Source organism: Acartia tonsa, chromosome 9 (assembly GCF_053477335.1).
Source record: "Acartia tonsa isolate MP-2025a chromosome 9, ASM5347733v1, whole genome shotgun sequence".
Classification (NCBI taxonomy): domain Eukaryota; kingdom Metazoa; phylum Arthropoda; class Copepoda; order Calanoida; family Acartiidae; genus Acartia; species Acartia tonsa.
The window spans coordinates 33320279-33347711 of record NC_137268.1 but is presented as its reverse complement, the minus strand read 5'-3'; the positions used below and the strand labels follow the sequence as shown (position 1 = coordinate 33347711).

Here is a 27433-nt window from a genome sequence, read left to right as displayed (position 1 = left end):
AAAACCCCAAAAAGTTCCAACCCTTTAGGTATAAAATTACCGGTTTTTCGAGTGCGCACTACGTTTATTGGAGCGCCAAATATCAAGGTACATTATGAAATACAACAACCCCTTTTCGAGACGCAAAATATACATACATATATACATACATATATATAATATACACATGTATTATATATACATGTATATACACATAATATACACATGTATATAAATATTAGACATATTTCATTTCAATTACATAAAAGTAAACGTAATTTTTAAATTCATTTCAAAGATCAAATGAGTAGTGGAGTTAAGTTTCCCTGTTCCTATCTTCTTTAATGGTCTTGATTTTCTTTTTTAAAAAATGGCTTAAAGATACCAGATAAGATTTTATAATAAGATCTTGCTTTTCAAGTTTCTAGTTTTAAATTATTTTTGTCCAAGACAACCTTTGACGACGAAAATTTTAGACAAAGCCTGCATGATTAATATCTACAAACCTTGCCCTTTCTCGAGGTTTTTACCTAGACATTGCCTGGTTTCTGTTAAACCATCTCACTCTGGGGGGTGATTCTACTCAAACATTTATCAGCGCCATATTATTACATTTTTTACAAATGTGTTTGCTCAAATTATAAAGTTATAGGGTTAATGTCCCTAAGTTATACAAGAAGGAGTGCAATGTATACACCAGCTAATACACAAGAACCAGTGTTTATATCTCCTTAAGTCAATCCTAATCAGGAATAAAATATTAAAGCTGGTATTTATTGACATGTCCCTAAACTAAGCATTTTATAATTCACTCTTTATAAACCTGCGTCCCTAAATTAAGCATTTTATAATTAACTCTTTATAAAATCGCGTAAAATGTATCAGCCGTTAATTTAGTCTTTAATTGGCTAATAATCAGTATGTAAATCAATCAATAATCCCTTCTTTATTCGATTGAATAATTATTATAAAAAGATAATTCAAACTTTATCTAGTTGTTGTAAAACATGTCAGCCGTTAATTCATTCTTTAATTGGCTAATAGAATCGAAAAGTAAATCAATCAATAATCCCTTCTTTATTCGATTGAAGAAATTATTATAAACCACTCTTTATAATTAAATACTTGTTCGAATCAATATAATAACCAAGTTGTCATACTTTATTTGGTTATAATATAAAGAAAATCAACAAAACAAAAAAAACAATAATTATGATATTCAATTCTTATTATAATTATAATCAACAATTCGTATATACTATAATTTTGGCGACATTCATTTATCTTTGTTCTTAATTTTTTATTGTGTTACATAGTACTGCAAAAATAATAAATTTTCTTTAACAATTCAAACATTTTCGCCAGTAATTATGATACAAAATTAATATAATTCACTGATAATTGTAATACAAAATTTATGTAATTTAAAACATTTGTTAATATGTGATCTATGTATTTTAATATGTTAAATATAAATGAAAACTCAAAATGAAAAATTGAATCAACTTTTTGCAATAAAATTAAAGTTACAAAATCATTTACTTTTGATATTTTTTATGCTTAGTGACAATTACCAATTAAATACAAATAGTAAATATTTCCCTTTGATTAAGAAAATGATATTGATTAACATTTTTTAATATTTTGTAATATATATTATTGCTTACTATGTAATGAACCAATCATAATGATACGAAGCAGCGCCACTTCTTCACAATTGTTCGTTGTAGTTCTCCTTCAAATTATTCATATTTTCCGCGAGCTTCTACCTTGCAATTTTGGTTGAATCATCATATTGTCATCGAAACCTGAAAACAAAAACATTTACTATGTTGAAGACGACTTTTGAAAATAACTTCTAAATCTACAAAAGATAATCCAGGTTACTGAATGATTGTAAGTTCCTGCCTCGTTGGCCTCATAAAGAGGGGGGAGCATGTTACAACTTTTGTAACACCTCCGAAAAATATAAACCACAACCATGCATACTGCGCGTGCGGACAACCAGACAAGAAGGAAGCACAAACTACCTGTAGAAGAAGCCAGTCTTTTTTATACATTGAAACCTAAACCATATATTTGATTAAAATGTACTGAATAGTGAAAATACATATATTGTTGATAAATAATATATCTTTTTTAATTAAAGCGTAAAATATACAATATTACTAAGTATATTTGCGATTACTTTTATTTAACAGATTTTTCTAATTTTTAACATTTACAAAAGGGCCTGCTTTATTGCTTCAAGATCCATGTCAGATCTATATAGGAAATAAATGTCTATAAACGAGCTCAAGTTTTCCAAGGAATAAATGTTTAAAACTCATAGTGCTCCAATAATCCATAATAAACTCTCATTGCCCAGAACAATAAAACCCAATATTTTACTTTATTAAGAATAAATTAATTTTTTTTATTTCATGTTGCTATTTACATAATATTGAAGTATTTTATTACTATTCTTAAAAAAAAAATTTAAATTCATAATATAGTAAATTTAAGAAAACTTAGTTTTAAAATGAGTTGATTCTAGCGCCCCTCCCTAATGTGTCCAAATTTTGAAACAAAAATTAAAAACATTTTAACCCTTTCCTGACGGTTATAAAAAAATATATATTGGAAAATAAATTCCGTAAGGACCTAGGAAATCTTCTACAAATCCCTTATCCCTTATCCCTGCTTGTATGTTTGTACAATAAAGTTGAGAAATTTTTTATGTAGATTTCTAAAATGAGGTTGAATTTTTAAAATTTTGCTTTTTTGTATGTTTTTTTTAAACAAAAAATTTAATCGACACATTTAGACAATTTTCCGCCATCTGAAAAAAGCTTTAGATATTTTTTGATCTATACCACCTTAGAAGAGTTTTTTAATTTTGAAGATCAAAATTTTCAATATAATTTTAAAAACATTTAAAACTTTAATCTTCTATTATTTCTTTTACTGCGATTAAGTTTTCAACTAAACAAATCCAAGGCTTAAACAATAATAACCCATATTCTTAACTTGAAAATTTTGCAGCAGTTAACAATAATTATTTGACATCAACATCACCCTTTAAATATTTCCCATGTGTTATTTTGTAATTTAAGGCTTAAGTATTTTAAAACCCTTTTAAAGAGTATTCCTTTATTATTCTTGACTTCTATTGTATGCAGACACTTGTAGTATGGGCTTACAAACGTTTTTGTATAGGTGCTTTAGAGGAAAATATTGCAAATACTCAATTTTATTGTTTTTAGATCTAAAATACCCTAAATAGCATCAAAAACTAATAAAATTTTACTTAAGTTTTCCCCAAACGCTTTTATGAAAAAGTGTAGTAAGCATTAATCAATACAATCAAAAGAATCATTTTATTGGGTCAATGTTGCCAAAATTCTAATACTATTATGGCCACAAATCAAACAAAAACCAATCACAAACATAAAACATTCTTTTAACGCACGGTCAAAATAAAATTTAACCATTTTTTCCTATAATAAGAATATAGAAATATTTATATAAAAAAGAATGGTGACACTTATTTTACATCTTAAGGCGGATTTTTCCTAAATTAACCGATTAAATTTTTTTTTATAAAAAACTATAAAAATAACTTATTTTTCAAAAAAATAATTTAATTTATTAAATCTTTAAATAAAATTTCACAAGATTGTTGTAACACTTCTTTCATATAATTGATTCTAGGAGGATTTGCGGAAGATTTCCTAGGTCCTTTAAATTGCATTTTTGAAAAAATGAAAATGGCTTTATTATAAATATGTATTTGAAGATTAAATTAAGAAATCAAAAGAAAATGGAAGAAAAAGCAAGTTAGAGAGAGGTTTTTTTAAAGTAAAGCTAATAAATATGGAAATCTTTACAATAGAATTTATATGATATCTTTGATAGTAAATGCATATCAAAGCATTCCAACAGACGGACGGACAAATTAAGTTCATTAGTATGGGGATGTTTTTAATCCAGCCATTGATCTTTTATAACTGAAGAGAAATTCACGTTTACTTCTTTACGGTTTCTTTCAGACAGACAGACATTTCAATTAGAGTACCAAGAAACATATGATAACATCCATACACTTTGTGAAGTTTATAAAAATCTAATAAAATAGACGGACAATATGGTTAAAACATTAGATGTCAATAGAAATATATACAGTAAACTTAAAACATAAAAAACCATAAAATCTAATTACTAAAACTTTAGCATAATGGACGGACTGACTGACAAAGTTAATTAAATATATATGATGCTTTTTAGTCAGCGAAATCCTCACAGACAAATTTGCTTTTCATTTTTAATTTTAAGTAAATCATAATTCTGATTTTGTACCAGACAGAAATACAAAGTTCAAGTAAGATTTTCTGCTAAAATATTTTTTAGTAGAGAAGCTACTCTATAATTTATAATATAATAATTTTTCCTAATAACTCGGACCCTAAGGCGGCCTGAGGCCGCTTCGTCATATCTTAATAATTGCATTAGCCTTCTACCTTTCCAGTACGGATATTTAATATTCCCAAGAGCATTACAGACCAGCGAACAACGTGAGCTGTAGGCTAGTATTTCTATGTAGGCACTGCTTTTGCCTCATATTAATTATGTGAAAGATAATGTTACACAATTTCTAACTTTTGACACAAATATGTATCTTTTCCTGAGAAAAAAATTATGATGCATTAATTACAGCGGTCACAGGAGCTATCCAAAATATTGGTAAATCCAGGAACATTTTACAAAATGGCTTTAAAAATTACTAATAATCCGCGCCTTATTTGAATTTACCTCATGGAATATAGTGTAACAATCAATATAAAAACTGTTATGGATTTAAATCTTTGCCGATCTAATTCTTCATACTTTGTCTCTGCTCCTCAACTGGTCTAATCTTACACACGTCTTATTTGAATGTACCCCTTGGGAGACCAAATAAAGAGAACAATCAAATTCTAGGAATATTTTTGTAAATTTAATTTAATTTCAAATATTGTTGGAAGGCAATTTATTGGTCATAAATATATACACTTATCTTTAATAAAATTTAAATGTATTAAGATTAAATTTAGACACATAAAACGTCATATTAAAGACTTTAAGATAATCAAGATACTGAAAAGAGCATAAAAATGATTGGTAATTTTAAAGTTAAGCAAGTAGTCTAAAAAATTCATTATAACATTAAGTCAAAAAAAGCTCTTCGTGAAAAAATATATTTTACTTGTTTATTTAATCTTTTTTATTGGCATACCCTTGTTATCCCTGTTAAAAAATAAATAAAAATAGAGAATAGTTATTTATCGCATCGTATTATAGACAGCTTTCCGCGGAAATTAATAAGAAAAATTATAAGATTAAAACCATTTTTGTTAGCCCTGAGAGGCCGAATGCCCGTACTAACGAAGCTCGTATGAATGTTACAATTCTTATATTAATATTCGTGGAAAATTGTCTGCAATACGATGCTATAGATGATTGTTTAGTATGGTTGAGAACCGGTTCTAATCCAGCAGTTATTAATCGGTTTCGAAGCCATACCGGAAAGAACATGAAGAGAGACAAGCGTTACCCCGAAGGCATTCTCTGGTAGGAAAATAAATTACCTGGCCGCTGCTTGCACAGAATCCTATAGAGAGAGTGAAGGGAACAATGGACTGTTATTACACTAGTCCCCAAACTTTTATAATAACGTTTTCTTATTTGTTGACTCAACAACTTTGGGGACTTTGAATTTTTATTGGTTGCTTCATTAAGTTGTGTGTTAAAACTTTCAATTACAAATTTCAATCTACAGAAGGAGTATTTTATTTATCTTTATTGGGGATAAACATAAATTCATTGGCCATTGTTCTATACCTTTAGATCTCTGACAAAACTACTTGACCAATCAGGACATTTGAAACCACTATAAAATGCTTAGGTAATGACCTTTTTTCCCATACAAATCTTTGGACGATGGAGGACATGTACTCCGAGCTGGCCGCGCATATGTTCAATAAGGCAAATTCGAATTGCGCCCGTACTATACCCTCGATTCTCGACTATGGCCTAACAAATCTGACCTCAGTCCATCTGTAGATAAGATAGACTTATAAAACTTGCTAACATTACTGTTAGATACATAAGTAAGACACTAGAAAAGATTAGAGCTCTCTATCCCAGCTGGCTTGTCTGTAGTACTCCGGCAAAGTAAAACGTAATAAATTTTGAGATGTCAAAAACGTCTAAAATCTTGAATATTCTTCGGTTCTGGACTTCAGGAGCCCATATGGAACTCTGAAACTTGTTTAAGACTATGGGTTGCGCTGATAACCCTAGATAATCTAATAGTCTTATACCCAATATGCTTCCCAGTTTTTAATATTTAATAAAAGAGGAATGAGAAACTGTCCCAATTTTGTATAACTTTAGCGGAACAAGTTCCAAATACGTCATATTTTTCTTTCCCGAAAAAGGGAGGGGGGGAAGAAAATCTCTTCAAAAGAGATGGGGAAAACCCCCTTTTCTCCCATCTCTTTTTTCTTTCCCCCTTCTCTTTTTCGGGAAAGAAAAATATGACGTAATTGGAACTTGTTCCGCTAAAGTTATACAAAATTGGAACAGTTTCTCATTCCTCGTTCATTAATAAAGTGAAACCCACAGCGGGCTAAAATTATGATTCCCCCTTCTACCTAATTTACCACTCCAGTCATACTGGATGAACGAACTGGCCAATAATGAGTTTCATGTTAGCAAGCTAAATTAGAAGCAAATTTTCCCTTGTCATAATACTCACACATATTCAGCTGATATTTTTGGCAACTAGGTCTTGGCCATTTGGGAGTTGAGGGGTAAATATTTTCCAGAAAAGAGTATCCTTTCTCCATATAATATAGACTGAAACCATGTTATGACGAATGGGATATTTTTTCAGAAGAAAAAAAAATAAAGGCATCGATTGTATCTTTTGTATATACATAAATGAACTACAAGTAGAAGAAAAGCTATGAATAGTTATTTATCGCATTATAAACAGCTTTCAGCGGATGATGAAACTTATCTATTATACGATGCAATACAAGATTTTTCAGTATGGCTGAAAACCAATCCTAATCCAGCAGATATTAATCGGTTACAAAGCCATACTGGAAAATAGGTTATGAAAATGAAAATATTCTAAATATGCCTTGTCCATGGTTAAATAGTACGTATAATTGGTAGAAAGGAAACAGAGAATTAAAGAAAGTAAAATAGTAAAGTTTGCAGTAGAGGCTAGATACAATAAGGTTACAATAAGTGGCGTGGAACACAGTAATAGTGTCTGACTGATTATGACGTAGCAAAAAAAATAGCCAATGAAAGGCCATTATTGACCAATGGTAAAATTTATAGTGGCCTCTCATTGGCTAATTTTTTTTGTTACGTCATAATCAGTCAGACACTATCACTGTGTTCAGTGGGGGGAGGGGGTTAAACCCCTAGGTAGATATCCCCATAAATAATCAACATACTTAAAACAAGCCTCCTTTGATCAGTAATTTAAAAACTCAATTAACGTTAGGATTGTGAAAAATTTAAAAGTTTACAGTTTAAAAATGTATGTCTGATATCTTTTTATTGGTCAAATAGATGTTCTTGTCCATTTTAGAGAATATATTTGAGTTGGTTTTAGGCTATTTTTAAGACATAATTCTAAGAATTTGTAAAGATATTTTTATACTACCTTTCTCCCCCTTTTAATACTTTAATACACAGCCAATTGTGGAAATTTAAACCACTAAACCGGGATTGTCATTCATGAAATCAGCAGATTTTGTGTAAAATCTCCTTGGGAATGATTCTCTAAATCTCTGACCGCAATCTCATTATACTAAATTCAGACAATTACACGCTTATAAAAACTTGGACAACATCCATTTTCAGAAGGGGTGGAACAACGACACCCTCACCCACCTTCACTTTATATGGACCCTGTGCCGACATTCAATTTGGTCTTTAAATATCAGCCAAAAGTGTCGTAAATATTTGAACAGCCAAGTTGATAAAAAAGAGAAGAAAGCAATGTGATAGCAGACAAAAAAGGTCCCCAAGACCGGACCAGGTATTTGTTCGGGTTATACAGTTGAATACAATCTGAAAACTTTTCAAAAGGTTTCTATTAAAATTGTTAAAATCCAAAAGATACTAATATTTTCTCTGTGCACTTTTTTCCCGTGAAAGAAAATGTTCCTTGAATCTTGGCAATAAAGATAATCCATGTATTGACAGTTATTATTAACTGTGTTTTTATGGAATATGTATGACATGTACATTTTATTTGGCCTATTTTAAGTTTAATATTGCACTTTTTAGTGTTTTAAAATTATATTCTTAGTCAATGAATGGTAGAAATTAAAAGGATTTGTATCCAAATGGGGGAAAGTTTAACCCCTAAACTTTCTGTTTTATACATAATCTTCTTAGAGATCCACTTTCATTTAAGATTTTAAAAGAAAAATATTTTTTTTATTCTTAAACCTTTTCTTGACTTATAACAAGTTTCATTGTAAAGAGATTCAGTTGTTAACGAGATCTTAAGAAAGAAAATCAAATGTACATCCTGTTACTTTGACAAAATGATAAAGGTTAGATCAATAATATTTATTTATTACAGCTTGGTATAGACATCTTTCCGCGGATATTACAAAAAAAATATAAGATAAAAACCGAGGGGTATTAATAATTTGATTTTCATTTAAATTAGCCATATAAAATTGTTTGTAATACGATGTTATACATATTTTTCAGTTTTGCTGAGAGCCTAATCCAGCGGATATTAATCGGAGCCATACTGAAAGTATATATAATTGTATGAAAGTTTCTTTATTTATTTAGTTTAAAAGTGGCTAGCCAATACAATATTGTAATTACAAACTAAATATATATTGAAGGTATAAATAAAACAAAGTTAGATACACTTGATACACAGCTAATTCATCAACAAATGTTAATATAAATTAGATAATTAGAGATCTAAAGGGATAAGACAATGGCATATAAATATATGTACATCAACAATGATATACAATATTATCCCCTCTGTAGACTACAAGTTGATAGTTGATACGTTTGGACATTCAATATAATAAACCAACCAATCGAAATTTTTTTAAAGTCTCCACATTGTTAGGTCAATGTATATCTTAAAACATTGGTGACTAGTGTAATAAACAGCCTAATGTCCTCTCGTTCCCTGTTGGAGGCAATAATTTTTTCTTCAGATAATATATCTATGTCTTGGAGTATATAAGTATAGTTCATTAATGAAGCAATTCTAATTCAACCCCCGTTTTAAAATATTTGTGGTCCCAAGGGCAAGGTCCTCTCCTCCCTTCCCAAACCAACCCTCCACGCTCAACCAGCCCTAATTACAAATAAAACAGGGAAACATATTATAAAAACAAATCCCATGTTAAAACCTGAACCTATTATAACGCTATTCTAATGATGTCATTCAAAAGTTAAGTCAATTAATATTTTTTATATCGATTATACGTGGATATATTGAAAGGGAAAAAAATTGTTGTCTATTTAGGTTGCTAAAATGGACCTCATTTAATTTTAAACCAGTAAGAAGGGAGGGGATGGGGGTAATTGGTGTCGAAAGGAATAACTTACAAGTTGTAATATATCGATTCAAAAAAATGGATTATTCACAATAGAAACACGGGAAGCTTCCGTGAAAAGTAATAATAAAACAACATAAACACCCTCTGTTACTTTAATATAAATGAAAAAATAATATGTATCTCTTGGATTTAAACTAAAATACGACATCAAAGTGCGAGTCGTATTTAAGTTTATTTTCTTTACTTTTCCTGAAATTGTATTCCCGTCCCAAAATTTGGCTAAACGTAAAGATTTTCCAGTTATTTGTAATTAGAATTGCCACGAGGGATATAAATTAAGCGAAATTTGGTTCTAAATGGCGAAGCTACTCTATTCATGTAATTTCAACTTTTAATTATAAAATAATTTTCATCTTTATAAGTACGGTTCTAAACCGTTCTTATGTTTTATTCTAATGTTTTATACAAAATTGTCCAAAAAACGTATTTTGATGTATGCATGTTAATTGGATTTTTTTGTTTGATATCTCATCTAGATAACAATATCCATATGCAGCACAGCCTAATGGAAAGAATATTGTATTTAATCAAACCGAGAAACTATAATAATACATTGTTACACAACAAGAATGACAATATTCATAAAAGCGAAGCTCTGAAATGCAAGGACAAACCAACATTAATACCTGTAGCGTGTCAGAACTGAATGAGCAGAATATTATAATGCATATGTCTGGACAAAATTGTAAGTAAATTTGTTGTAAACTACTTAAATACATGATACTGTTTAAGGACATATTTACATTTTTAGAACTGGATTATAAAGATGCTTCGTTAAAAACTTTGTACTTTGATGTAATAGGAAACAGTATACCAAAAATCAAACGAATCGGATAATTTTAAAAAACTTGTTGTCAAAAAAGTAAAAAATCAGCATGTTTTAAATGGACGTACGGACTTTCTGGTAATGATTATACAGTTGCTGCGCTTTCTAAGTTTGTACCTAACTATTATAGAAATCACCAAGGAAAGTTTGAAATTTATAGGACAATTCTAACCTGTTTAAATAAACGAAAAGAGCTATCTGTAACGGATAGACGGACCAACCCAAATTATAGAAAAGTTTCGCTTTTAAAATATATAGTTAAAAATAAAATTGATTTTGCTTCAATATTAATTTGGTTGTATGAATATACAAGATACAAAGTATTTTCATATAGAGGACCACCGAAAAAAAAAGCAGAGCATAGATTCTTTACCCAAGTGAGAGAGAGGACAATGGACTATAAATCATACTGGTAACTATAAATTTTATATCTTTTTTTACTCGTTGGTTTAAAACTTTGGATACTATGTAATATAGTTAATCAATATCCAAATTTTCCATCAATAACATCTATCTACTGAAGGGTTTATTTTGTTTATCATCATTGGCAGAGTACTTAACTTCATTAAATTACATTGTTTTATCCCTTGTGGCCCCTGTTTTTACCCCCTTTAACTAGTGTTGGACAAAACATATTGTTAAACTTTTAACAAGGTTCAATTTTCATTCAAAGTTTGTGAATTTGTCCAGTTAAATTGATAGAGGTGTGTGGGGGAAACGAGATATATACGCAGGGATCTAAAGGGATAAGATAATGACCGATAAATTGATGTCAATCCCCAATGATGAAACTAAAATTTTTTGGTTGGAACATTTAAACACTCTACTTTATGAGCCTACCAATCAAAATTCGTTATTAAAAATTTTTGGGACTAGTGTATTAAACAAACAGTTTTTATTCCTTTCTACATAATTGAAGATAATTATTTTATCTTATCTTATCTAACATGAAAAAATATAAAATACAATAAATGAAAATTTTATTTGCTGTCTTATTACCTAATTCTATGCGATTTAAAGTTATACATTTGGATATTTATTTGAATATTGCTGTATAATATTCAAGTTCTAAATGATAACTTTTTAAAAGATAGAGATTATTATATAGTTATAAACATAGATTTTCTCTAGTCAAAGTCATTGATTTTTGTAAGCACAATTTATCACTGATTTTAATACTTAACTTTTTGTAATCATTTTTTCAAGTCTCTACAAAAAAATATTTTTTTTAAAAATTATATTTTTATTTTCATTTAAAGGTCCTTTTAAATGTTTGATTCCTCTTTATTTCCCTCCTGAAATTATGAAATTTATGGGTCAATATGTTGGCCTTAATATCGTAAATTGTGATGTTTATATCTACACACTCCAAACAGATTGTCATCCTACAATATTCGCCAGCTACCGTGAGATTGATGTAAGTTGTAATCTAGAATACAAAGAAGAACGATATCTGTCTTTAAAAAAATTACCCCCCAAACATTTTTAAAAATTTTTATTTTAAATCTAAAATACATAAAAATTAGTTTGATCAAACCTCTTGGGGGAAAGCCCCCAGAGGCTAGGGGCGAAGCCGCTAGTCATTATAATAAAGTAACAGGATATTTGTCTGTTTGTAAGGATAACCATTGAATCAATATGGTTCTCCATTACAATGTAGCTGCTCATAGTTCCTGGGAAGGTTGATAACTATTTCAGGGAAGGGTACCACCACCCTCCAAAGATAAATCGCAAAAAAAAGATAACCCTATCTAGAGGCAAAAAATATTTGTTTTAAAAAAGTTTAAAATCGGTAGGACAATTCTAACCTGTATAAATTAACAAAAACAGCTAACCGTTATAGACAGACGGATTGACCCAAAATATAGAAAAGCTTTGTCGTTGAATATGCAAGAGATTCTAATAAGTAAAAACTGAAAGCACCGATACCTTGGTGAATAGGTGTTAAATGGTTAAATATAAAACAAGAATGACAACATCCATAAAAGTGAAGTAGGACTAACGAACATTAACACTTGTAGAGTGTCAGAACTGAAAAATCAGAATTTAAGTAAACAAAAGTAAAAACAAAATTGTTAGTAAATTTGGTCAAAAACTGCTTAAATACAGGATAATTTTTGAGGACTTAATTATAGTGATGCTTTGCCTATTACATTGTACTTTGTTGTTCCAAAAATAAAAAAAATCTGATGATTTAATCATATAAAAATTTATTGTTCAAAAGCTAAAATTAACATGTTTAAAATGGATGTACTGATATTCTGGTATCGATTATAGACTTAGCACTTTCTAAATCGTACCTAACTACTACAGGGATAATCATGCAAAGTTTGAAATCGACAATTCTATGATGCCTAAATTAACGAAAAAAGCTATCCATCACGGACGTGATGGGACCGACCCTAATTATAGAAAAGCTTTGCTTTTAAAAATGAAAAGACTAACGGATTATGGCTAACACAGCACATTTAAGAGATAGGGAGAGAATATGAATTGTGAGAAAATTGCTGATGATAGCAATTTATATAACAATATTAATAATAATAATAATACAAAATAAAAAGATAAAAATTGTAAAAAAAAACGTTTTGTTAGAGAAAATTTTCTATATAATTATGATTCCTGTAATAGTTAGGTAAGATTTTGATTTTATATTCCCAAACAGCGTCCTACAGTTTTGCACAAGTTTAGACTTTTTATTAATATTCTGTATATAGGATAAGTTTTGACATGTTTTTGTTTGTTTGCTTTTGCGTTAAATTTCAGAGCTTTACTTTTATGGATGTTATCATACTTGTTAGAAATGTAGCCATTTAAAATGCGGTGTTTGGAAATTCCACCTCCTTGTTTATTGACGACTTATAAATATTTATAAGTTTAAAAATATATTTAGGCAGAATACATCAATTAAACTAATTTGATATGTTTTTATTTTGTATGTAAATTTTGTTATTTTATTTTTGTTGTTATTTTTTTATTAAATCTTTTGCTGATATTTTAAAAATTGCAAGGGAAAGGCCAAACAAGTACCAAAAATGGTAAAAAATGTGAAATTTCTGTAAATTCTCTCAAGTAGACAAATGAAGAAAATTAAAATGATATGTCTGATTTGTTCAAATTTTTAAATTTAATATTTGGGACATTGGTTGTGTTAGATAAATTGCAGGGCAGGTTGTCCACAAATTTTAGTGCTCTTGGTGCTACTACGTCCCTATTGTAGTTTTAAAAAGAATAAGTAAAAAATATTTTTTTGGGGGGGTTAATCTATTTCTAGGAGCGATTTCTCTTGAGAGGGTGGTGGTACTGTCCCCCAAAAATAGTTATAAACTTTTCCAGGACCTATGAGAAGCTACCCTGTAAAGGAGAACCATATCGTTTCAGCGGTAAACGAGATCCTTTGGTACAGAAAACAGACAGACATCATGTTACTTTACTATAAGTATACCGTCTTTCCAGGATTCATCAAAGGATCTTTTTATTGAACTTTTTGCCCTTTTTTAGCATTAGTTTTATCATTAATTAAAAGGTTCATTACCCTAGATTATCAAACAAGTACTGAAGTCCGTTTAATTTGAAAAAATATTTCAAGCAAAACAATATTTTTTTGTGTATTCATCGTTTAATCTAAGCTGACACAATTTTTGGACTTCACTATCAAATTTTTGTACACCCTATATTTGAACAATAACTGTTAGAGTATCATTGTAGCTGGGTAAAATATAAAGGATGTTTTACTCTGATTTTTGAAACGAACAGGTTTATTGAAAACTCACAAAGAAAGAAAAAATAACTTAACCCTTAACGGTCGGGGGGGGGGGGGGGGGGGCGGGGCGTTGAACGCCCCCCCATCCGGTTTTTTCTATCTCATTTTCTGTGTGTGAAAGATAAGAGCCCAAACTGCTTGACTTTTTAAGTGTGGGTATGAGACATAACAGAGAGTTGAAATTTTTTTAATATCTCCATCCTGGCGGGCACAGGATGCCAGCAAACCTGGCAGGGTCATCCAGGTAAAGAGCAAAAATATTTTTTTTGACTTAAACAAAGCATTTTATCTTACCAAAATACTAAAATATCCTCTAGTAGTACATCCTCATATTAAATACAGGTGTTCAAGTCAATTTTAGGTTCCAGGTATGATCCTGCAGGTCCTGATCCTCCAGGTCTCCAGAAATCTTAAAAGGCTTCTGTGGCCGCAATTTTTGACTTAGAGACTTCAAATTTTAAACTTAAGCTTATCTTACATGTCTACATAATGTATTAAAATTGCATAAAGATCCGCCGCCGTATTCCCGACGACCGCCGACTGCGGCGGCTGGCAGCTGCCAAGTACAGCTGCGGCCGCTGAAATTATTGTTTGACATTTCAAATATAAAATTTAAATAAAGATAAACATTTTCTGCAAAAAAAATTTTATTCTACCTTCAAAAATAAAAAATTACAGCCGTTTGAAATTTATAAGTAAAAAAGGACCTAAAAACAAAGGTTGTTAAATAAAAGGATGAAGGAAGCGAAAATGGACCTTGACTTACTTTAGGTCGGAAATTCATCATAACACAGAGGACTTGCACAAAATTTTTTAGCCCTCTAGCTCTGACACCATGGAAACTGTCCCGAATTTGTATAACTTTTGCGGAACATGTTCCAGTTACGTCATATTTTTCATTCCCGAAAAAGGGAAGGGGGAAAGAAAAAAAAGGGAAGGGGGAAGAAAAAAGAGATGGGAGAAAAGGGGGTTTTCCTCATCTCTTTTGAAGAGATTTTCTTCCCCATCAAAACACTTCTTGAGATGAGAGATTGACATTGCTTTGAAAAAGCAATACAGTTGTCGGGAATATATACCCCCCCTCCACAAAAAAATTGTTCTTATCAGAAGCTTTTTATTTTCTAAACTTTTTAGTGTACTACCGTTTTGGAGGAGACTATATTCATTAATTTGAACCAAAATTAGTCCAATAAAATGTAGTACAATTGCCACAAATCAGGATGGAATATTCTAAAGAAAAATATGGCGTTATCCTCTTAGAAATTTTTTTTTTCAATTTTTTTCAATTTTGTACAATCCCACCCCCCCCCCCCCCCCCACCCCACGACTACCGACAAACAAGTATTTTAGGTTAGGTTAGGTTTTAGGCTAGGGAGCCGAGCGCTGCGGCTAGGCAGGCAAGGGGGCCGAGCGCTGCGGCTAGGCAGACAAGGGGGCCGAGCGCTGCGCCCAGAGTTCATAGTTCGCTGCCGGGGGGGGGGGGGGGGAGTTACTCAAATTTTCATTATTGAAAAAAAAATTCTAAGAGGATAATACGAAAAATATATATGATATTATTTTTTAGAACACAGTAAAAGTGTCTGACTGATTATGACGTAACAAAAAAATTAGCCAATGAGAGGCCACTATAAATTTTACTATTGGTCAATAATGGCCTCTCATTGGCTATTTTTTTGTTACGTCATAATCAGTCAGACATTTTTACTGTGTTCTATTTTTTATTTCCCTTATTTTAGTATCAAATCCATTCTTTAATTCATTTTGTCTTTCTGTCCGTCCGACCGTCAAAAGTCCATCCGTAACGCTATTGGGGAATTGTGTTTTTATCAGCTGCTATTAAAGATATCTGTACAGCTTATTTTTAGTGAAGATTCCTTTTACCAATGAGTTTAAAGTTTGCTTGATCCGTCGGTCTGTCGGTTGAGCTAAAAAATACCATAGCATATTTTATTTAAGATTTTTATCAAGTTTCTAGAAATAAAACACTTATTCTTGAAGTCACTGATAACCGGCTCAATTATCGCCTAATGTCACTTAAATCTACTTATAATCTTTGTTTTAGGATCAATAAATATAAATGTCTCTATCCCGGTTCCTTAGTACAATATCAGGTGAGCCTTCTCTACCGTAATAGTTATTTCTCGCATCGTATTATAAACGGCTTTCCGCGGATATAGAATGTACAATTATAAGATTAAAACCAGTTTTTTAGCCTCTAGGTGCCGTAGGCACGGGCTAAAAAAACTGGTTTTAATCTTATGATTGTACATTTTTATATACGTAGAAAGCTGGATATAATACGATGCTAGACATAGTTTTTTCGTATGGATGAGAACCGGTTCCTATATACCGGATTCGAATGAATACGAGAAAATGTATTACATGTATTATTACTGTACCTTAAATTGTCTTCCTTTGATTCACATAATTTTTTTACACTCCTTGTATTGTATACGCGGATACGCTCCTAGAGGCCTCTTGGAGCTCTTGATGCGTGAAAGGACATTGGAGTCAATCTCCGCTCATTTTTAGTTTTCGGTGCAGCATTCAGCGAGATCATACGAAACAGACAGACACAGGTCATGTTACTTTTATAAAATGATTGTGTATATTTGCATATATGAAACACTTTATAAGAAACTGAATGGATATGATAGGGTAATAATAGCCTAAAACCATACAAAGATTTCTAAAATAAAAATAGCCTAAAACCATCTCATGACCTATAATAAGCTTCACTGTAAAGGAGAACCACGTCGATTTAGCGGTTAGGGAGATTCTTCGCTAAAGACATAAAAAAGCTTGCCACTTTATAGTATATATTATAGGATATGCGGACTTAATTGTACACTAGAATTTTAGTCTGATTAGAATGTTTCCCGTGGGACGGGTTAGCCTCAGTTAAGATTCTCAAGTAGATTTTCTCCATACAAAATGGCGAACATTTAAACAATCTACCTACAATAAAATCGACTTTTGTTTTTGTATTGGGGTTTCATAACAAAAATACCCTTTTGTAAATTAAATTATTGGTGTAAAATGTATGACACTAAAGCCACTAAGTATTTATTCCAACTAATGAGAAAACTACTTTATTTTTCTATATTCCTAACTATTTTTAGCTATATTTCAGTAACACCTCTCTAGATATACTTGCCCTCTTTACAATCCACATAGGGGCAACAAGGGGCAACAATTCACCACCCCCAAATCAAGTTTTAAACATTCTATGAGTATTATCATACCCAATGCATGTACATCAGATTTCAAAGGAATCGTAAAAATACGCTTTTTAAGTAAGCATTCTAATGCATGAAAGTCAAGAAATGCAAAAATTTTCTTACAGAAAAGGGCATACTTTTTGTGTTTCACCAACAATTTTAAAAGTATTATAAAATCTCGTAGAATTAACGTAATTAGACAAAATAACTTCTGAAGAGTCATGCATTACATATATTTTGACAGTATAAAAGAAAAAAACACAAATTGAAGAAATTAGTCCTAAATAATTATAGTTGAGGTCAAAATTTTAGTTTTTTTTTGTTTGTTTTTTAATCAACATCTTAGAAGACAGTAAGAGGAAACATGTTTTCGCCGGGTGTCGCCGGCTAAAAAAACAATATTTGATTACCCAAAGACATATTTTAATCGCCAGTACTGGTTTCATTTACCCCCCCGCGCCCCTGTAGGGGTTTTTAGCGCGTTTTCTGAGGCTGGGTGCACGAAAACTTTGTTAGGAAAATCTTTTAAATGCGCTTTTAAAGTCAAAATGAAAGATGTAATACATATAGATAAAAGACGCAAAAACATAGTTATAAGAAATATTTATTTGATTAGACTTTGAATTAAAGTTGATAATGAATATTTTAAGTTCTAATGCACTAAATGATGGAGACGGGAGGAAGGGGGGGGGGGGCTAAACCTAAATCTAAACCTTTTTATGTTTGATGTTTTAATGTAACTGAATAATCGTTTCTATAGATTATTACAAATATCAGGGATCTAAAGGGATAAGACAAATGTCAATAAATTGTTGTACATCCCCTATGATAATACACAAAATTACCCCTTGTGTAGATTAAAGTTAGTAGTTAAAACGTTTGAACACACAACTGTAAAACTTTGGGGACTAGTGTTATAAACAGCCCAATGTCCCCTACCTCACTGCGGAAAGGTAAAATTAATATGCAAATAACGTTAGGTTCTTATAATCATTCTAAATTGGAATTAGCAAGTAGTCTATCTGTCTGTCTATTGGTAATGCTTTGATTTTAAATTATGTAGTTACATGGTATTCATGTTTAACATCAGCAGTTTTATTTAGAAAGGGAGGGGACTGTTAATTACACTAGTCCCCAAACTTCAAAGTTTTATAATAACGTTTTTATATTTGTTAGCATAAGAACTTCAGGAAATTTAATTGATTTTTTATTGGTTGGTTCATTAAGATGAGTGTCAAAACTTTTCAACCACTAATTGTCATCTACAGACAAATAATTTTGCAATATAATTAATTAAATATGTATTTATTAAATATGTATCAATATTGGGGATGTACATATTAATCGGTTATTGTTTTGTTCCTTAGATCCTTAGGTGTTAATATATAATACAAAGTAGCTTGATGTCTGTTTGTCTGTCCGCCCATCCCTTATGATCTCGCTAACCACTAAATCAATTGAATTCTACTCTTCAGGGAATATATCTACTGGTCCTGTGGTTGTTTAAAGCTCTTTTTCAAAAATAAACACCCCCAAAAAAATTTTTATAGTTCTATAATTAGGGTCGGTCCGTCCGTACGTCTGGTACAGTTAGCTCTTTTACTTAACTTAAACAGGCTAGAATTGTCTTATCGATCTCAAACTTTTCATGCTGATTTCTACAATAGTTAGGTACGACTTAGAAAGCACAGCAACTCTATAATCGTTACCAGAAAGTCCGTACATCCATTTATAACAAGCTGATTTTTACTTTTTTGACAACAAATAATGGTTTTGAATGTTAAAAATATCCTATTCATCTGATTTTTTGAATACTGATTCCTATTTCAATAAGGTGTAATGTTATAAGCGAAGCATCTCTATAATCAAGTACTAAAAACATCAGTATGTCCTCAAACAGTAACATGTATTTAATCAGTTTTAATTACAATTTTGTATAGACATGCATTAATATTCAGTTATGACACTTCACAAGTGTTAATGTTCGTTTGTCCTTCCATTTCAGAGTTTCGCTTCTTTCATGGATGTTGTCATCCTTGTTTAATTACCTCTTGGGGCAAATCCCCTAGAGGCTAGGGGCGAAGCCGCTAGTATACATATAAACAGTAAACAAGAATCATAATATCATTATAAATATAGATATTAGTTAATAAAAATTTATGTTAATCATGCCCACATTTATAATGGATTTAATACACATAAAAATAAAGTGAAACTTGTAGCTTGCTAAAATAAGGATCCCCATCCACCCCCATTTACACCATCCCCTCCCCTCCTACTGAAATGAATTCCATGACCCAAATTTGACACTTTGAACACTAAAATCGGACTACAATTGACATAGTTACACTTTAAAGGGCCCAAAAAGCTAGTGATAGGGTAGCTGCGCTACTAAAAAATTCTCATATTGCTGTGATAACCAAAACCTCTAATTAGACATTTTAAACACGAAATTCAAGATAGTTGATGGATAGATAGATGGATAGATAGATGAATAGATAGATGAATAGATATATGGATAGATAGATGGATAAGTAAATGGATAATCAGATGGATATATAGATGGATAGACAGATGGATAGATAGATGGATAGATAGATGGATAGATAGATGGATAGATAGATGGATAAATAGATGGATTGATAGATGGATAGATAGATGGATAGATAAATGGATAGATAGATAGTATAAAATGAAATTTTTGTGAGATGAATTTTAAGGGTACTAAATAATTAAATCCCCTTTTTGGTTGATTTGCCCCAATGTGCAATCTAATAAACTCAGATTTATTTTAATTTTATAATTGGCTTCAGAAATCTTTCTTTAGATTTGATAGAGCCAATACAATTTTATATAAATCTAGTGCTTGGCAAGAACGACTTCGGCAGCTAATATTTGGCGCCTGAATCCTTCTCACATTAGCACCGGCATTGAGCAGCTGTTGTTGATTTGCTGATGTCAAAGAGTTGCTGTGGACAAAATACAATACTACAAAATTGGCTAGCTGATGACAATTAATTTTCTTTATACAGGATATGTACAATTACATTAACACTTTGTAAAAGTTAAATAAGTACGCTTTTAACATAAAAATTAAAATAATGTAATATCAAGAGAACAAAGAAATTGGATCTTGTCCAACTATAATAAGACTTTATTTGCAATTTAATGTTATCCTCAATGGAAGAAACTTAATATGTGTCTGTTTGAGTGTTTGTACCGAAGAATCTCTCTAGACCGCTAGACCGATATGATTCTCCTTTACAGTGATACTTCTCAGATAGCCAGAGAAAGTTTCTAACGATATTGTGGGTTGGTGCTTTCACCCTCCCAAAAGAAATCACCTCCGTTTGTTTTACTTTTAAAAAATTGAAAAGAAAAGGGATGACTATCTTCCCTACGTCCGGCCTCAAGTGCCACTTAAGGCCTCTAGGGACGTATTATTAGCAATTTTGGAATTAGGAATTACAAGTATATTCTTAATTCTTAAAAGGGAGGACATAATTTTATGTTGTATTCTTATACATTTCTATTCGAATTTTAAAGTAGCTGCACTTCTTGTAAAAAAAATATCATTGACAAAAAATGATTTCTTTTATAGTTAATTTTATTGCTTTCTATCATGCAAAATAATTCATAATAAAAAGTAAGAGTGATAAAATCATTAGAGTTACAAAACTTTATTAATGTATTTTTATATACAAGGGGCGATTACATCCAATAATGCTGACAAATGTTTTAATAATAAGGTACAAAGGGGTGCGGGGGGGGGGGAGTGTATTTAATCGAAGGCACCCCTATATGTTTAATCCCAAGTTGGGGAGGTATTACTTAATCCCTAAACCTTGGAATTTTCTCTGACAAAAAATTTCGACGCTTTGCTTCAATATGGGTGGGGGTTATGAGATTGGACGTACTTGTATATTCTAGCCATTTTGATAATTTTTCAGTTGGTTCAGGGGCCACTAATTATCAAAGATCTCTGTAAAAGTTTAACGATATCTTGAATAAAAACAGTGATATATTTTAAGAAGGGCTTGTCAGCCGCGGCTAGGCCACAAATTTGATCGATTTGGAGGTTTATTATTTTGTTGAAAAGAGTGATTGCCGTATTTAGGTCTGATTTTGACTTAAAATTGTAAAAGGTTGATTTTCCTTTTACAAACTTAAATGAATTTATACTTTGTATAATATTACATTTTTATAAAATAGAATACAAAGTTTTTGAATGTTTGAAATGTAGAAAACGACATTTCGGGATATATCATCATCTTTTGTTGAAATAAAAGAAGAAACATAAATGACAAAAGATTGACAAAAGCCATAAGTTGCAGAGCACCAAAAATTGAATTGACAAACCTATAAATTGAGATAGAGAGCAAATGTTTAGTGATCATTAAAACAAAATAATTTTAAAAAGAAATAGAGAAGGATGATAAACATAAAGAAAATCACAAAACCTGTATGAATTAATAGGAATATATTTGTTTTATAGCATGACCGACAGACAGTCGGTCCAAGTAAATTATATACTTTACTAGCGGCTACGCCCCTAGAGGCCTAGAGGGGTACTGAGGAGGGGAGAGTCAAATTTGATTTTTTTTTGGGGGGGGGGAGGGCGGCGGGGATCTTGAATTTTAGTTAAAAAAAAATTGGGGGGGATTTTATTTCTAGGTGCGATTTCTCTTGGGAGGGTGTTGGTACCCACCCCCAAAATAGTTATAAACCTTCGTGGGACCTATGAGAAGCTACTCTGTTAAGAAGAACCTGATCGGTTTAGCGAGATCCTTCGTTACAAACAAACAAATAAACAAACAGACAAATAGACAAACATACACACAGACATCGTTCTACTTTGTAGATGGAAGCTTTTTGGTACAGAGAATCTTCACAAAAATACAGCTGCTCTTGCTCTTGATTAGCAGCTAAAAATTTTACGTTTCCATCACACCAAACGGATGGCTGTCTGTAGACTTTAAATAATTATAGAGCAGCTTCGCTAACAGCCTCTCAGACTCAGACTTATTAGCCTCAATAGAAGCAATAGGTCTAAGTCATCCTCAGCCGCAGCTGCCGACCCCAGATTATACTTATTGTTATTATATAATTCATCCATTAGAGTAAGACACTAGAGGGAGAAAGGGTTAAATAACGGTATGTCCACATCCCAAGACCTTGTGCCGACTCTCAATTGGATCTTTGAAAATCAACTAATAGTGTCGAGCATATTAACCCAGCCAAGTATCAGAAACCAATTTGCTAGCAGACGAAATAGGTCATTGGAAAGATGGGGAGGTAGTTATCTGTATATATATCTATATCATAGATCTATTATTTATGCAGAAGTGTTAAAAATCTATTCTATTAAATATTTAAATTAATTTACACGATTTAAATTTATTAATTATAATTTAACTAGAGATTCAATTTTAATTATAATATATTTTTATTACATTATTTGATTTTTACATTTTCTTTAGAAAATCTTCCAACTCGTCGTTGTGCTTGCATATATTAGGTCCTGAAAATAAAAAATATATTAAAATAAAATTCTTGATGAATTAAAATACATTTTGTCGGGTGGGTAGAAAAGTGTACCTCAATACAACCAAATTACATAGAACGACTGTGGAATATTTTTTATTATACTTTTTGAAAAATCCATTTAAAAAAACGTCCGAAACGCGCTAGATTTTTATGAAACTCAGGGATTTTTTGTTGAGACCACTGTTTCAGAGGTCTTAAGGACGAACAAATAATGTAAATTAAAAAAAAGATTAAAGCGGAAAAAAAACTAGTTTTATCTACAAATTTTAAAAGCTAATTGTTATTTTCGCATCGTATTATAGACAAATTTCCGCGTATATTAAAATGAAAAATTATAAGATAAAAACCAGTTTTATTAGAGGGATTAATCTTTTGATTATTATTTTTTTCGTGAAAGATTCGAGAACCTGTTCTAATCAACCGTATATTAATAGGTTTGGAAGCCATACTGGAAAAAAAGTATTACCTTGTTCTGTATCAACACAGGTATACTCTGGACAACAGTAATATCCAGTACCCTCACCACATATGCAAGAATCTATTCCACACCTTAGAAATTAGAAGTTATGTTAAAAGCAAGTACTGTGAACAATTATTGCAAAATAATGCTGAATACATGAAATGAAAGTAAAACACTAGAGGGTAAAGGTGTTAAATATCTGTATCCTCCCATCCCAATGAAATTGTGCCGATTCTTAATTGGGTCATTGAAAAACAACCAATGGTGTAGGGAATATTAACACAGCCAAGTAGCAGAAAACAATTTTGTAGTAGACGAAAATAATCATGGAAAAGGGAGGATAGTAGTTATCTGTATATACATATAAACCATTGATATATTTGCATAAAGACAACAAAAAACTTAATGTATTCGAAAAGATATAATAAGAGTAAACGTAAAAAAATCGTTGATTGAACAATCAAATGACATCACAACCTTTTGTCTGCTTTGCTAACAAATTGATTTTTTTTTATAATGACTCGGCTGTGCTTGTATTACCTACGCCTATTTAAATGTATCGGGACAGATTCTTGCTTTGAGTGGAGAGTTGCTATATACATTTAGCTCATGCCCCCTTTATTCTTTTACTTTAATATCCCTTTGACTGATTAGGTAACAGATCTATTGTATAAATGTGATGTAATATGTATATACAGATAACTACCTCACTTCTCTTTTCAATAAACTTATTTGTCTGCTACCAAATAGTTTTCTGCTACTTGGCTGTGTTAATACACACCACACAATTGGTTGATTTTCAATGACCCAATCGAAGTCGGCGCAAGGACATTGCGATGGGGAGATACAGTTATTTAACCCTTTCTCCCTCTGGTGTTTTACTCTAATGATTATGTAATGGTTCATTATTTGCCGCAATTACAAAAGAATTATATGAAAAATTATACGATTGTACACTTTTTTTACTTTTATAATGCAAGAAATGTATAATATTCCATACATTATAAAAAAAATAATGTACATTAGTCTTACCTTCTTACAAAAGCGTGTACTGTAGAAAAGTACATCACTAGTAATAGTACAAAAACACACAGGCGTGCAAAGGATGGGTTGAGTAAAGACATTGTGTTGCTTGATTGAAGGCTAGTGCAATACTATTCATTTTATTTGACATTAGATGTCTTTTTATGTTTGCTTTGGGATCAATCCTTAAAATTATCATTATTATTACAATTAGGATTGTAAGAAAGTCTTTGAAACATTTTAAAAATCAAGATGATCATACAAAACAATAAATTGTAAAGTTTCATAGTGCCTATAAAAAATGACATTTAACAACACAAATGACTCATGATAGGCCAATACACAGACTAAATTACCAATGAAAGGCCAGTAAACATTTTAATTGCCCAATGGTTGGCCAGTAAGACGTCAATTTTTATGGGAACAATAAAACAATTTTTATTTTTTTCAGTATGCACTATGCATTAACAACGCATAAAAATGAATACTTTTAAGCATCGGACTTACTGTTATCTATAATGTCCAGTGTCCATGTGCGTCAATTTGTTCTTTTCTTCCTTTTTGTAATACAAACTTTCATAATTTTTTCACAGTAGCTTTTTAAAGGTAACTCTAGTTTAGGTTAGGTTATGTTAGGTGATTGCCCCGCAGGAGCTAGAAATCGGAGAAAATATATTTTTAAAATACGATGAAGCGCCCCTTAAGAGGCGTTGTCACGAAAGAGACTATAACCTATCTTTTTTTTTGTAATAGAACTTAATTAGTGCTTTTTGCCCTAAAATTTCATTAAATGATTGTTCATCCAATTGTCTTTTATATTTTCTTTGTGTAATACTTGTGGATGTGCGCTAGCCTTTAGTGGAGAAAAGTAGATAAATAAAACCTACGTAGGAATAACAAGCTACAATTATTATTGTTCATCAATAAAACAACATAAAATATTCTGAGAAATCAATTTTAATTAGAAGTTAACACACAAAAGATAAAATTCATAATTCTGCTGAAACTAATGTACCTTTTTCTTTTTAATTTATGCAAATCTTATTATGTTATAAAATCATTGATTTGCAAATATAGAAAATGTCCATGTGATCTTTATTCACATTAAATATCACATTCTGGTGTTACTACAAATTTTCAAATAATTATCAGAATAGCAATTAGGAAGGTCAAAAATCTACTCTATAATATAAAGTAGTCAGGTTTTTTTTGTCTGAAAATTACGATCGTGGAAAATGCGCTTTTTAAATTGTGTCTAAACATTTCAGGAAATACCAAAGTTTAAAAGCGATTGGACAAATTAAACCTGCCTAAATTCCATAAATAAAGAGCTACATCTTATAGACGGACAGACATATCCTAATTACAAGAACTTCTAACAGTCAATCAACTTAAGTAATATATGCTTGAGAAAAATCTCAAAAATCATACATTAAATCAGTTTGCTATTCAGTTTTTTAAATTTATTTGTAGGAACACACAACAATATCTAGTATCTAAGTCTAGAGTGCAACCTTTACAAAAGTAATTAGAGAAAATACTAAAATTTATTAATATATATTTTGCAATGAGAAAAAAATACACTGAATAAAATTATTTGTATATGAAAATCTTTTTTTTTAGTTGTTAAATTTACAAACTAAGAATGATAGGGGGGGGGGGCTTAGGTGTCCAACTGAGGGGATAAAGGGGTGTTTAACCCCCTTAAACTTTGAAACCCTCTTATTTATACAATAAAAAGCTTGGACGTTTCTCTTTAAAACTAGGAAATTTTCTTTAAAGATAGTTGTAATCATAAAATTCTTTGCTAAATCCTTATTGTTTGAACAGACAAACATTTAAACATCAGAATGCTTTGGATCATCAAATTGGATGTTTTTATTGGAGGATTTTTTTCTCAATATTTTTCCGTTTGAGAATTTTTCTCTTTATGTTTTTGAAAAAAAATTGAAAAAAAATTGACAAATATATTGGAAACTTAATTTTTATGGGAAAACCCATCTAGTGCATGTAAACAAAAAAATCTTAAAACATTGAAAACCTAATCTTCATGGGAATCGCTAAAACTTTCCAGTACTTTTATACACTAAAAAGTTGTGTCTGTATTTTGTCCATAAAAGTAAATGTGTTTGTGTTTGCTTAATTAAATAAAAGTAAACAAATGGATGGCGCCCCATGTATGATAGCATTATTTATTCTCATAATACATTTTAATGATTATAGATATTGTTACTTTTTTAAATAATACTGGCTACATCCTTAGCTATTAGAGACTTTGATCAAGGCGGGGGTGGGCGAAAAAAAAATTTAAATTGAAAAAAAAGGACAAACATATTAAGGGCTTATTTTTATCTTTTGGAATCTTTATCAAAGGGGTTGGCTTCCCCCTTGCCGAAAAGGCCCTAAACCTATAACGTATATGACTCTGATTCAAGTAACAATTAGGTATGATCTGGAAAGTGTAGCAACTCTACAGTCATTACTAGAATGTTTAAGTTTTCTTTTTTATTTTCATTCTGATTTAATTTCATTTTTTTTAAACATAGTATAGTGTCAAATAAAAATTGACGTTATACAATACAAATGACCAATGATAGGCCAGTATACATTATAATTGACCAATGGTATATGGCCAATCATTGGTCATTTGCATTGTATTACGTCATTTTTTATTTCCACTTTTGAATTTGTGGTTGTATTCAAAGTATTTTGCCAACTTGCATTTTGAAAAGACCTTTAATCAAAAAATTTAGAGAATAAAATACTTATAGTAATATTATAATCAGCCAACTAAATGTTTCAAGTAATTTAAGCCTAGCCTAAATAGAATTGACCTCCTAAGACTTTCTTTCTTTAATAAAATAATTGTTTTTCATTGACTAAAGAATCAATTTATTTATCTTTTGTCGCCGTTAGTTTATCTTGTTTAATAAACAAATTTGTATTGCTGCAGCTTCTCTATAA

General features: G+C 30.7%; 1 long non-coding RNA gene across 1 annotated transcript; it reads right to left on the bottom strand.

The window, feature by feature from the left end:
* Nucleotides 1-22820: 22820 nt before the first annotated feature.
* Nucleotides 22821-24609, bottom strand: LOC145328810 (uncharacterized). The gene is made up of 3 exons (XR_013882650.1): nucleotides 24479-24609; nucleotides 23453-23535; nucleotides 22821-22960 (listed from the first exon to the last, which is right to left on the bottom strand). It is a non-coding gene; the product is annotated as an uncharacterized LOC145328810 (long non-coding RNA).
* Between the last annotated feature and the right edge of the window lie 2824 nt (nucleotides 24610-27433).